At 36.5% G+C, this 13,698-nt stretch overlaps 1 long non-coding RNA gene across 1 annotated transcript; it reads right to left on the bottom strand.

Moving 5' to 3' along the window:
- Positions 1–6,572: 6,572 nt before the first annotated feature.
- LOC125181095 (uncharacterized) lies at positions 6,573–12,914 on the bottom strand. Its single transcript, XR_007160122.2, has 3 exons — positions 12,574–12,914; positions 9,932–9,971; positions 6,573–9,459 (listed from the first exon to the last, which is right to left on the bottom strand). It is a non-coding gene; the product is annotated as an uncharacterized lncRNA (long non-coding RNA).
- Positions 12,915–13,698: the final 784 nt, after the last annotated feature.

Raw genomic sequence — 13,698 nt, 5'->3', positions numbered from 1 at the left:
GGCCTTAAGATCAAATCTGGGATTCACTTTTTAACACGTATCTTTTGCACCTAACAAACTGTAGGTATGAAAATAGTATCTGCACTGCTCTGATCTTGTACTTTGTCTTCAAAGTACCTTAAAAAAACCTTATACTGTTGCATAATGGGCTTTACTGCTTCCCCACCCACCACCATCCCCACCAACCCATCACCTTTCAATACTTCCAAGGTAAATGTTGCTGTCTTATGACCTTTGTTCAATGTTCTTTCCATCATTGTTAAGAGAGAGTTCACATGTTGTCATTAAACTTTGAGAAGAATAATATGAGTATTAACAGCATGGGTTAGGAAGGAATGTCCATCAGCTTTTCTAATATATGTTTTCTGATATGCTTCTTGCAGTTATATCATGGTAAATCAGGAAGAGCTCCACTGTAAAACATAGAGTAAACTTTGATTTCATATAGCTAATTGTAAATTTCAGTCAAATAAAATTCCTTCTCCCCGCCCCCGAAGATGGGAAATGTCTTCTACTGGTAAAAGTAAATAAAACAATAGTGTCAACATTCAAGAATTATTCTTAAATACACATTTTTTAGTTCCCCCATGCAGTTTTCATATCACCATTTAATTTTACACTGTTAAATGGCAATTATACTCCAGGAGAAATATAGTGTTGCAGTCTGATCATGCAGGGACAGTGTTAGGAAAGCCAAGGCTGAATCTGGCAAGGGATTCAAAGGGCAAAAAAATTCTCTCCTATAAAGAAAGGCTGAGACAGCTGTGGATGTTCAGCCTGGAGCAGAGAAGGCTCCAGGGTGACCTTGTTGCACCTTTTCAGTACTTAAAGGGGGCTTATAAAAAAGATGGAGAACAACTTTTTCCTCAGTCAAATAAAGAGAGGACAAGGGGGAATGGTTTTAAAGTAAAAGAGGGGAGATTTAGATTAGAGGTTAGGAGGAAATTCTTCACTAAGAGCATAGTAAGGCTCTGAGAACAGGTTGCTCAGAGAAGTTGTGGATGCCCCATCCCTGGAGGCGTTCAAGACCATGTTGGACAAGGCCCTGGGCAACCTGATCTAGTGGGTGGCATCCCTGCCCATGGCAGGGGGGTTGGAGTTACATGATCTTTAAGGTCCCTTCCAACCCAAACCATTCTATGAAAGGATTCTACAAGCACATAAACAGCAAATGAGTGCTGAGGGAGCTGGCTCATGTCTTTGTTTTGTATTTATTAAGTTAATCTTTTATAGTAAATAAAAGATTATTTCCTTTTGTCAGTAGGAAAAATATACATATACATCAATGAGGTTCTTTAATGTTTATACCTTAAGGTATAAACTGGAGGAAGAAGGGGAAAAGGGGGAAAAGAAGAGGGGAAAAAAGGAGGGACGGAAGACCAAAGATTCTAAAAAAAATGCATCTTCAGCCTAAGTTCACCGTAAACTGCAAGAACAGAAACATGAATTGTCCTGAGGTAACTACTGGAAACATCCACTCAGTGCTACTAGAGAGTGAATAGAAGATGTTCAGAGAACTTCTCTGCAGACCTTGGTTAACATGTAAGACACTATTACTGGATACAAACTAATATAAGTTCCCAAAAAGCAGTGACACTCGGAAAAGGGCTAGAGATTTTTTATGTATAGTGAGAACATCTACAGCTGAGAGTTACCATATAAACACTAATCATAATAGAAACCTTCTTGAAAGGGAACATTACCTGCAAGGGACAAAGAGCAAGTACATCCTTCAGCAAGTTATTCTATAATTTCCAGTATCAAATTTATTCATTTTCTCTGAAACACTGTTACCAGATACTACATCTATTCTGAGCAAGACAGTCCTACACTTGTAGTGATTTATTCTCTTAATTGGTAGGATTCATCTGGATTGAGAGCTACAAGAGGAACCAATTTTTGTTTTGTCCAATGCAGAGGAGAGAAGTCTTCATAATGAAATTAAGAATTTATGTAGGTGAAAATTTTTATCACTATTAATAAGCAGCACAAGCAGTTTGCTTTCCAGTACCAGTTCTCTGATATATCAAATATATTACAGTGTGAAAAAAAAAATCTGAAGTCTTTATTGAATTTAACAATTAACAGTAGTGTGTTTACACTTGCATTTAGACTTGCTTGATCTGAACATTAAATCAAGATCCAGAACTTAGGTGCTTGCATGTAACTTTTTCTCACAAGTCCACCTCTTCCAATAGGGTGGAAAATAAAGCACAAGTAAGTGAATATTAAAGAAGAATCTAAGAAATATTTATTTTGTCAATTGCATCAACCACAATAGTTGGAGACTGACTACCTGAACACATTTTATTAAAATGAATGCAGCAAGCTACTTATTATCAGCAGTATCAAAACACTTCATGGAAGGTAATCAGTGAGAACGGTTTTTACAGTGCACTAGCTACGACAGGCTGGACTTGCTGGTCAGTTCTGAAGAAAACAGACAGAAAACCAAAACCTAGAGAAGTTTGATCTCTTCTCTCTCATATTGTTCTCTAGCCTCTGGTCCTGAAGGGGGTAAAGGACAGGTCCCACACAGAACACTGAAAATATCATCATCTCTTGTTTGGAATATGCTTTATTTAGAAAATAAAATGATAAAACCTGCAAATTCGTTAAATTAAGTTCATAAAGGAAGAACTATAAAAGGAGCAAGTTAAGATAATTAAAGCTCATCAGAGTATGTATTTGAGTAGCTACAATAGGAGTCTATGACCAGCTTTATTTAATAGCAGAGATGTTAATAAAATAAGACTTTTTTTTTTCTTGAAGTGTGCTGTGCTGTAAATAAGCAGCAGCATCCCCGCAGCTGAGAGAAGAATCAAGCATGAATTATTTATACTGTCTGGAATAGATTTAGCTTCTTTCAGGCATTCTGTGAGTTCTGCAGTCAAGATGCAATCTTTCAATAATTCAGATGTCATCAGAAAAGAATAAGAAGACTTGTTTGGAAACATCATAGTAAACAAATTTTAAGTGTTGGAAACATACAATGCAAGGACAAGGCAAAGGTACTATTTAGTTGGCATTTGAGTTAAATTGTTTATATTATTAGGCTGACTATAAGCTAAAATGACGGTTTTGAAATTTATGTTTGAAAACTTCTGTGGAGAAGTAGGATGAACTAGAATTTTTTTTGCGTTCATATGTGGGACATAGAGATGTTCTTAAGGTAAGTTTTAACACTGAAAGAAAGAGAGCATGAAACCAAGGAACACTGCTCAGCCTATGAAAAACACCGCTTAGATTTTAATTCTTACCAATTCAAGAGATTCTCCTTTTTTTTTTATTATTATTTTATTCTGTCTTAAGGCTCAGAAAGGTTAAGTATTACTGGTAACTATAAAGCCTGGGTATATGAAATTTTGAAGATTTTTATGTCGTGAGTAGTAATAACTTTTGCCATCTTAGCAGCTCATCACTTTCTTGATCTCTGATCATACTCTTCCTATTTACAGTAACTCTTGATCTTCCCTCCTCAAGGGTATTTACACCCAAAACTTTGAAGTAGAGTTGTACCTTATTTTCCTTAAGATGAACTTATTAAACTAGCCTAGGAAATCTCAGCCTCTAAAAATGACTCATATTATGACACAAATACTGACCTGGGTCAAGATATCTCTAAGCAAAAACTCTGAGAGCTCATTGATGAAGCAGTTGAAGATATCCTCTTTGTCCAGTCCTGCACAGGACACCTCCTCCAGTTTCATTTTCTAATGTGGAAGCTTCTAGCAGCTGTGGTTAATGACAATTGACCTCTATATATTTTTTGCAATCTGTTATTCAAACATCAGTGTCCCTGTACATAGCAATGGGAACTTTGGAAAGAACCAAGCTGTGCTTTGACATGTGAGGAGCAAGGAGAGCCCCTCCAGGCATTTCTCTGCACCCTTCCCACTGGTTAGCAGGGCTGGGGGCTGTATGACAGACCCAGCATGCAATACAGGTCATTGCTAAAATGATTAACAAGATGATATCTTTTCCCCCCCCTCACAAATGCACAGGGCAGAAGAGCCAAGTTTGCCCTAGGTTTTCACTCCACTTAGTTAACTAACCTAAATTAGATTAATGTCTCCCCCTTCCCATGCTCCGTTTAGGTGGCTGACACTGTACAAGTCTCCCTTCTTGGTGGTAATGCAGCACTTTCAAGCAGGAGACCCAGTGGGCACATTACAGTGGCTGTTTTTACCTCAGACAGCATTAACAGGAGTGGACATCTGCTGGGTTCCAGTAATAATCACTCTTAAAAGTCCCAGTCTCTCTTCAGATTACAAAAAAAGCCTATGGCACTTTCAGTGAGCTTCAGCTGACAGCACTCATCACAGCAGAGTGTTTTAACCCATCAGATACTCTTGATTTCAGTTCTGGTATACCGGCAAGAAGTAGGAGGACCAGATTCAAAACTAGCCTGCAAACAGCTGGTAGAACTTAACCTCCAAGCCCTCCCTTGTTCACAAATAAAGGAGAGAAAGTACGGTCAGTTCCTCGTGTAAAATGCTAGCCATGTCTATTTACCTCAGCTGAGGATGTGTTGCAGTAAGTCTCGACCAAAAGAACACTGAGTGCAACAGAAAGCTGGATGTACAGACAAGTGATTAAAACGCAGCATTAGAAAGCAGCTATCCCAGTGTTAGATGGGTCTGCTTTGGGTTATTTTACTGTTCCTGCACACCAGGGTCCTTTCAGTTTCACATGTATAACACATGGATATAAATGTACCTTTTTCTTCTAGAATAGGTTGGATTCCAGTGATGTAAGTATAAGAGCAAAATCTGTACAGCTAATAGCAACTGCACCTATTAGTAGTTGTTGGTTGCATTTTTTTTGTGCCCCCTCTCCACCCATCTTTAGTTAAGAAAATACAGTAAAATAAGAAAATAAGTGACCACACAGTCCTCAGATATATGGTATGCTAAATGGGAGCATTAACTGAATACTGACATCTCGAGCAAATATTCATTATACAGTGTCACAACAGTTTATCCGTAGCACAATAGTGGAGAGATGCAAGCTAATAATATCTTAAGACACTTGTAACCTCCTGCTGATGTGGCAGATTTGATGACCAGATGTGGAGAGCAGTTATTAGGAGCCTATGCCTTAAGATGGAAGTCATAGCAAAGGACCTGTGCTTTTCTTCTAAAATAATTGGGGTTAAAAGTCAGGAAGAAACAAAAACAAAAAAATAAAGAAAGGTCATACATATAATTACTCTGAGGAGCAGAAAGAAGGGATTTCATCTTTTTTCTGGAGACTGCAATTTCTTTAAACACCAAAGGTTATGTGAGTGGAAAAAAAATGATGTGATCTCTGTGTTCCTGTGCTACTCTGTCTGCTCTTACTCCGAAATATCCCACTCCCCTAAACGTATAGACTTCAGTGTAGTCAAGTACCTAAAGGCATTTTCTTGCCTGAAGAAGACATATGGATTTCTGGATGCGGCTTAAAATATAGGGCCCAAAGGAGTGCACCACATTCCTTAAAGCTGGGTTACAGAGCAGGATGATGTGCAGACAAAACAGTCCCCCATTTAGACGTGGGAAAAGTCTGAAGGAGTTAAACCTTATCACCTCCTCTGCCCAAGAATAATTCTATGCTGTTTCTGCTGAATGAAATATTTGTTTTCCCCAAATCTTAGTTTTTATTGTCTTAAAGTTATTTTTCCCATAACCAGAAAGATTGGGGGAAGGGTGGACATGACACACAACAACGCTATTTTCTGGTTTAGACATCCCTCTCCAAATATAAACTTAAAAGATGAAGTATTCAGTGCTGTGATACCTGTACTTCCTAAAAAAATAAACGTCGGCAGATATTTTTAAATCCTCACTGGTGTTATTTGTGACTGCTTTCAATACTTCTGTGCTCACAAGATGTTTACAGAGAAGATACACCCATATTGATCACCTAAACACAATTTGGATAACTGCTAAGTGGGTAAATGTCTTCCAGAAGCACATTTGCTTTAGCATTAGTTATGCTTCTGTCCCCTATAATAAATTAATGCTGGTTACTTACAGGTCCAATTTCATAAAAGGATATGCACCACTTCATCCATTTTCATTTCCCCCTAAAGGATGAGAGTAGGAAGGAATTAGGGTAAAGAGAAAGATGTTACAGAAGGTAATAACAAAGACCGGGACTTAGAGCTTGGCTGTATTAGTAATTCACTAATTAAAAGAGACTAATCAAATAGAACAAGTTTACAGGCCTTGTTATAACCCTGAGTGTAATTTTTATTGAAAAATGCTGAACTTTAAGGTAAGACCTGTAAGATTTGTGGAAGAATAGCGTTTGAAGAGTTCTTCAAAATGCTAAATATGCACAGTAAATTACGAAGCACTACAAGTGCAAATGTAAACATTTCTGTAGCATTGGCTGCAAGTACATGCCTACATATTGATCAAGGATATGGATCCTTTTTGAAATCTGCCTAAAGATTCTCAGTAAAAGTTCTGACATTCTCAAAATTTCCTAGGAGAGGTTTTTGTAGTTCTTTTATTATTTTTATTATGTCAGATATTTGCATGGAAACCAGCTCTTTTCCTTAGAAGCCTGTTCTTTACCTGGAGCTATAATATTTCAGCTGAAAAATGTCTGATGTCACAGAGGCAAATCAAAAGAGGATATTCTGTTTAGAAGCTGTTGATGCTTAAGGGGTCCTTTTAATAATGAGGGACTGCAGGTATCCCAATGATTAGTTCAGAATGGAGCTTCTCATGTGCTAGCAAACTTCAAAATAAGCAACAGCTTGGAAAGACATCAAAAATCCTCTCCTTTCAATTTAAACATTTTCCTTCTCTGTGTTTAATGGGCAATTCCCACCTGAAGTTTTCTTTCCCATTTATCTGGTACGCTAAAAAGCCACCTTCAGTTTCAGTCTATCTTAACAACTGTCCGGGAGCTAACATTAAATTGCAACCTAATATTAATCACAAAATAACGTGCTACTTCATTGGATGTTGACCTGGTTATAATTATGGACTCTATCCTCTCCCTTCTCAAAAATATTTTTTTTCTCCCTGAAATATTACATGTCTTTGCCTTGCTATATATACACACACACTTTACCTACAGTAAACCTCTGTAGTTACCTCTGTAATTCTTACCCACTTCTCAGGCAATGAAGCATATCAACTCCCTTTTAAGAACACTGCTGCAAGCACCTTTCAACACCCTTCTATAAAGATAAAACAGCCTGCAATAGCTATTGATGATTTCTTCACGATTAATCAGGCCAACTGCGTAGTGAACCAAGGGCAACATACCCATTGCTGCTATGTAATTTAGACCAAAGACTTAGACTGAACTGTAATATTTATGAAAAGCAGTAATAAGAGAAAGTCACACAGGGGACAGGTAAACAAAATAATTTTGTTGGATTTCTGAAATTCCGTTGTATTTAATTTTTTTGTTGTTGTTCGTTCATATGTCCATATTTATAAGAGGGCCATTAGCAGCTTCAGGATTATTTTTTTCAAACTCCCCAAAACCAGCAGAGAACAGTCTCAATAGCTATATTTAAGAGGGATAGAATAAGAACTAGCAGATGAAGGAGAGAGAATCTTATAAAACTATTACAACAATAAGATTAAAATGATGTAGTTTTAGAATAATTGAGGCCAAAATAACCATGCCTTACCACCTTCCTAGTGAGATTTCTTTGTCTAGGTCAACAGAAGAAGGCAAATTTCAGGTTTTAAGTCAGCACTGTAGAATCACTGAAATTTGAACTATAATCTGAACTTTTATTCCAGAAGAGTAGCACCACAAGGGTCTAAAAGTTTCCATTTACGAGCATCTAGAGACTAAGTACACAACCAGCACAAGACTAGACTTATAAAGGCATCTTGATGTTATTAAACAGAACAATTTGGTAAGCATGGCAAAAATTTGGAACTAAGCTTATTTCAGAGTCAACTGATTTGCTTTAATCAAGAAGGTACCTTGGCACAGTAATAACCCCAGAACAACATTATATCCACAGGATACTGGAAGATTCAAATGAGATTATTCCTACATCTGTCTAAAAACATGCAGAGTAAATGCAGTTCTGGCAGAATTAATTTATGAAACATTTCTTCTGAAAAAGAGTATTAATCTTTTTGGAGTTTTCCAAAAATCATGCTTCTCTCCCCCTCCCCCCCAACGTTCTTGTGAAAAAATCAATTAAAAAAATTGGAAATGAACCTCTCTTGTTCCCAAAACCCAGTGTATTTGAGAATGTAATGTCTTACTTCTGTAGTAAATTCATCTCAAGAAACAAAAAGACAACCAACAAAACAAACAAACAAAAAAAAACAGATACCTCTGAGCCCTTTCTCCCATGAATGATAACAGTCCCTGTACCATCTATATGGACTTGGTTCTTTCCTCTTGCATTCTTTTTAAAAGAAAAATGAATGATACCTTATCTTTATACAGGGCTACATTTGTATATGAGGGGAAGATGGACCAGGGAGTTTAATAAGAGAGGGTGCTGAAAACATCACCTTCATGTTTCTTACTCTACTGCAAATTGCAAGAGGTGGATAAGTAAGAGCTAAATGGGATCCAATTCCCATTTCCTACACTGCAGGGAAGTTTTCAGGCAGCACAAGATAAATTGCTCTAGTCATAGGTCATCTTTAATGTTCACAGAGCACTTGTGAATGATCCCAGAGTGAGTCATGAATATTACAAACTAATTATGCTAACATTACATAGTGTTTTTTACTTGCCAAAAATACCAATAAAAGAAATTCAGCATGCAAATGATACACATTGCAATTTCTTGGCTAAATAAGACTATTACTTTCAGAGACTAAAAAATTGTTTCACAAAAATATAACCGGCCCGAATTTAATCATTTCCTAATGACTGAAATAGGAGTTAGTATCAGTCCAGATAAAAACGTACCTTATCCCTGGCTCCTGGCCAAGAGTAACTTCTTTTTCCCTTCTACCCTTCAGTAGACATTGCTGGATTGTTTAGTAACTAGATAAAAATCTTGAACTACTGCTGCTCTTTTAACACTTCATACTTGAATTGTTGACCAGGTAGCATTGCCAAGGTTTTTGTTTGTTTTTACATGGAGTTCTCATTCCACTGCTTTATCACTCAGACTTCATTATGAAATCTGAAGAACCTGCCATATAAACCGTGTGAGCTTATAGTACACAACTGCCAGATGGAAGCACCAGATAATAAGGGCATGGGACAGGGAAGGCACACTTCATAAGAGAAATGTCAAAATAAGATGTATGTAATACAAGTTTATTCTTGTTTTCTGCCCTTGTGCCACCCCCAAAATAAAATAAAACAAATTCAGTAGAAGTCTAAGAAACCTACTGCCTTCTCTTACATATCTAGAAATCCAGACATGAAAATTAAAGCCATGTTCTTTGCTACTCGTACAGTTTCCTGATGGGTAGGTGGTTCAATGAGTCCTTCTGTATTTGCATGCACAGACCAGCAAACCTGACAAGTGATGATTAAAGCCAATGAGTTTTATATTTAAATAGTGGTCATACATTTAGCACCTTTATGTATAGCTACATCTGTTCTCCTTCCCACACCCCTAGTACAGCTCTGACCCAAGAACCTTAGCACAACATCATACCACAGTGTCATTTCATTCAAATCTCCTGTTGCAAGTTAATTTCCCATTTACCAGTTACTCTACCTCCATTCATGGGATACACTGTTTGCCACAAACAAACTTTGAGAGTGCATTGGTGGGACACAAGCCCACTACTGGACTACAAACTTAGCTTGTGATTGTCTGGGGCAAGAGGGTGTCTGGCTTTGTTTGATGTACGCCACTGGATTAGCTATAACCACAGAAAAAAAAAAAGTCATCAACCCCCCCACCCCTCCCGCAAGAGTCTATTTGACGGTATTCCTAGTATCACTAACTTGTTTGGAAGAGCAACAAACAAACAAAACTCACCTCTCTGGTCTCATCTCATGCTGCTTCAAGTACTTTATTTCTGAAACATGGAAAAAAAGAAAAAAAAAAAGAAAAATACAGATCACTTGACCACTTACAGATTTATGTAGAATTTCAATAACAAATATGGACACTTTCTACAGTAGAGCAAAAATTAACCATTCTTTAAAATTTCCATTGCAAATAGGCTTATTCAACTTCTGCTATTACGTTTTCCTTTCGTATTTCAGTGAAATCCCGGAACTTCCACCTGCTAGAGGACATACTCTTGTCCAAGTGTGGAACTGTTTTAATCCTATTAATCTCAAATTAGAGATACGCAAACACTAAAGAAGATTCTGTTTAACATCGAATGAGTTAAAATACACTTTGCTCACCGATAACCTCAAAGCAAAGGTATGTGACTTTTTTTCAGAAAGAAGTTAAAAGAAAAAGGGTTTTCCATTTCTCAAACAAAGATCAAATTCTCCTGGGTTAATTCTGTGAATTAGTATCATTCAGAAAATGAAAACCCATTCAATTATTATGGTGAATGTATCTGGAGATTGTACTTCTCCAAAACATTCATTACACAGCATGCGTATTCCACAACAAAACCAAATTCAACATTTTCTGTTTTTAAAAGTTTTTCACTTGAATAGTGTTTTCATCCTATGCTATTTCAGATTACTTTTCCCCACAGATTCAGATACAGAACTTCCTTTAAAATATACAATCAAGCAAAAAAATTCCATGCTCAATCTAAACTGAATCAGTAGTGCTTGTCATGAGAACCTAATCCAAGAACATAGCAACTATGCTATGAAAACTATCTGAAGGGCACATTACCTAAAGTTACACTTCTAGCAGACAAATAAAGCGATCCAAGGCCAACAAACAGAGAGCAGATCAACATAAAGGGAAGAACACATAGCTGGGGGAAGAGAAACGTTCCAAGGAATAACATATAGTCATCAAAAATGAAAGAAATTCTGTAGCCAACAGCAACACTCTTAAAAGCTTCAAGCATCACTCAACCAAATCACATGAGAAGCTTCTATGTTGAAACACTCATGAAGTCCACCATCCTCCCAGACCTGTTTCCAGTCCTCATGCTCCCATCTCTTGAGAAAAAACATGAAACTTGAAATTGGAAATTATGCTAGTGCACTATATACAAGAATAATCCCTAAAACCAGCTTCAGCCCAGGTACATAGGTATTTGAAGAAATGAAGAAATTATGGAAAAGAAAATGGCTGACAAGAAATATGAAAGCATTCCAAAAACCAGACAGTTTTTACATAGTAAATATGAAAATAAATACATAAACACTTATGAAATCAGTGATAAATCAGATAAAAGCAGAGTTCCAAAATAAATAAAATGCTATTTTTGTACAAGTCATCAAACACACAAACTTATACTAAACAAAACACGAGGTGCCTCATTTCCAGTTCTTACTGTTCTTAAATAATTTAGGGGTATTCTCCTGAGCATTTTGTTCTGTGGTTTCTTCTCCCAATTGCAAATACACTCCCACTAGTTTTAAGCCACTCCTTTGTTCCTGACCCATTTTTATTTCCTTAAAATAACAATTAAAAACTCTTATTGCTATTTAATAATTCATAAGACATTAAAAAAAAACAACTTTAAATTAACAACTTCATATTGAAAAGGGAAAAAAAAACTTAACAGTCAACGGTAAGTACATAAGGTATTTGCTTAGATGGGACATACAAATTCTAAGGAGCCTGCTAACATCCTACCAATAAAGAGACAGAAAGAAACAGGAAGTTCTGCATATTTACACAGGCACCTGAATCTAATTTGGCTCAAATACAATTACTTGAAAGAGTGCAAAACCGGTTTTATTAAAAAAAAAAAAAAAGAAGACACTTTAAGCAGCAAGCAAGCAAAAAATACTGTGCAAATTCTCAGGCAAATTATGGTTGCTGTAACAGTGCTAAAGATTGCCTGACTCCTGACAGCTGAAATTGATGTGAGGCCATCAGATGTTACCAGGGCAGCTGGTCAACAGAGAGGATACAAGGCTTGCGCTAATAGTCCAGAGATCAACGGATTAGTCTTTTAAGACCTAAGGGATTGCTTCATATCACCACCAATCTGGCAGATTATGGCCCTGAAAGTTTATTTATTTTTAACAAGGCCCTACCAACAGCCCTATACTGACTTTTCTGAAGTATCTTAGGATACTTGAGTAAAAACTGAATTTGTTCATAGTTATACCTATTTCTCTTCATCCCTATCTTTCTAATAACACCAAAAGGAACAGAGATCTTGAAGCAAAATTCAGTAAAACAGGATGGGCAACAAATAAAATTTACCTTTACAGATTAGATTGCTAAACAGCTTCAGGTGCTTTTCTCCAAGTGTTTCAGTTTAACAGGGAGAAAATTGGCTGCATTACCTGTTCAGAGCTTTTTGACTCCAGTTTGCAGAATGGTATTTGAACACCAGAAAACTAAAAGTAGCACTGATTATGCATTAACATTGTTCTGAGTTTTCCATGTAGCTTTGTGGTTGGTTTTAAGGCCCTGTATCTCTATGGTCTAGTCAGTTTTACCCAGTAACCACAGGCTGTTGCTAAAACAGACATTATCAGAAAAAGACTTTCTATGGTATGATAAGCTGTGACACTAACCTTTCCTGTATGAACACATCCATCCGAATCACCATCACAAGGACAAAAATGCATATGATGATACTAATGAAATTCAGCTTCTTAGAGAAAAAAACACCTTCTTCCTTTCCCCTCTCAAGTACCTAGCAGAGTATGAGTGATGCAAAAGAAAATATGGAAATCCATCTATCTAAAAAAAAAAAAAAGAAAAAGAAAAAAAACCTAAAGTTTTGAAAAGGAGAGTGAGCAGCTAGAACAAAATGCATTTTGTAAAAAGTAAGAATTAATTTTAATCAGCAGGTTTACTTTAACAAAGGTTGTTGATTTTAAATGTGTCACCTTCTCAGCAAGCCAATAGCTTATTCAAGAATATTCATGCTTACTCAAGAACCGGGTCATGAATACAGTAAAGGTCTATCTCTAAGACAATGGTATAGTGGAGCAGTGTGCTGCTGTACTCGTGGACATGTGACAAGTGATAGCATATGAAATAGTCAAACCTAATGTTTGCATAGGGTAAAAAGCACAGCTGATACAAACTATATAATTGTAAAGACACTAAGATGAAGGTTATGATGTCATTCAGTGCTGCATATAAAAAGAGCAGGATCCAACACCAGCATTACACACTTTTTCTTTGAGCAGAGATCAAATTCATGCTGGGGGTAACTTACTAGGGAAGTAGATTAGTTCAAAACATCTTTCTGAAAAAAAATGCATTTATACAAACTAAATAGTATGATAGGTGGAGTTCAGTTCTTGTTAGTTACTGTAATAGTTGGTCTCTTCCAACATGGCTGGAAACATAGGAGCATAATATCTATTTGCTTTATAAAAAAAAATAAACTTCATCTGACCAGGGCAGGAAACAGAAAGATTATAAAATGGATAACTTTTTGTATTAGTGTATTTAGGATATTTGCCATAATAAAAAAGAGGCATGCAGCAGAAATGTTATGATTCTGGTACTTATAAAGACTGTCTTCGCCTTTGTGTGTAAAAGCAAGTTCTATAGCCAACTAAAATGGCCTATGGATAATCAACAATAAGATCTATGTATCCTGAGAGTAATAAAACATGCATGTGATGAGAGATGTTTTTTCTTTAGCACCCACTCATTTTTTCATATTACCGTTATTTCAGACT

The sequence above is a fragment of the Anser cygnoides genome, chromosome 4 (genome assembly GCF_040182565.1).
Source record: "Anser cygnoides isolate HZ-2024a breed goose chromosome 4, Taihu_goose_T2T_genome, whole genome shotgun sequence".
Lineage (NCBI taxonomy): Eukaryota > Metazoa > Chordata > Aves > Anseriformes > Anatidae > Anser > Anser cygnoides.
This window is presented reverse-complemented; position numbering and strand designations above follow the sequence as displayed.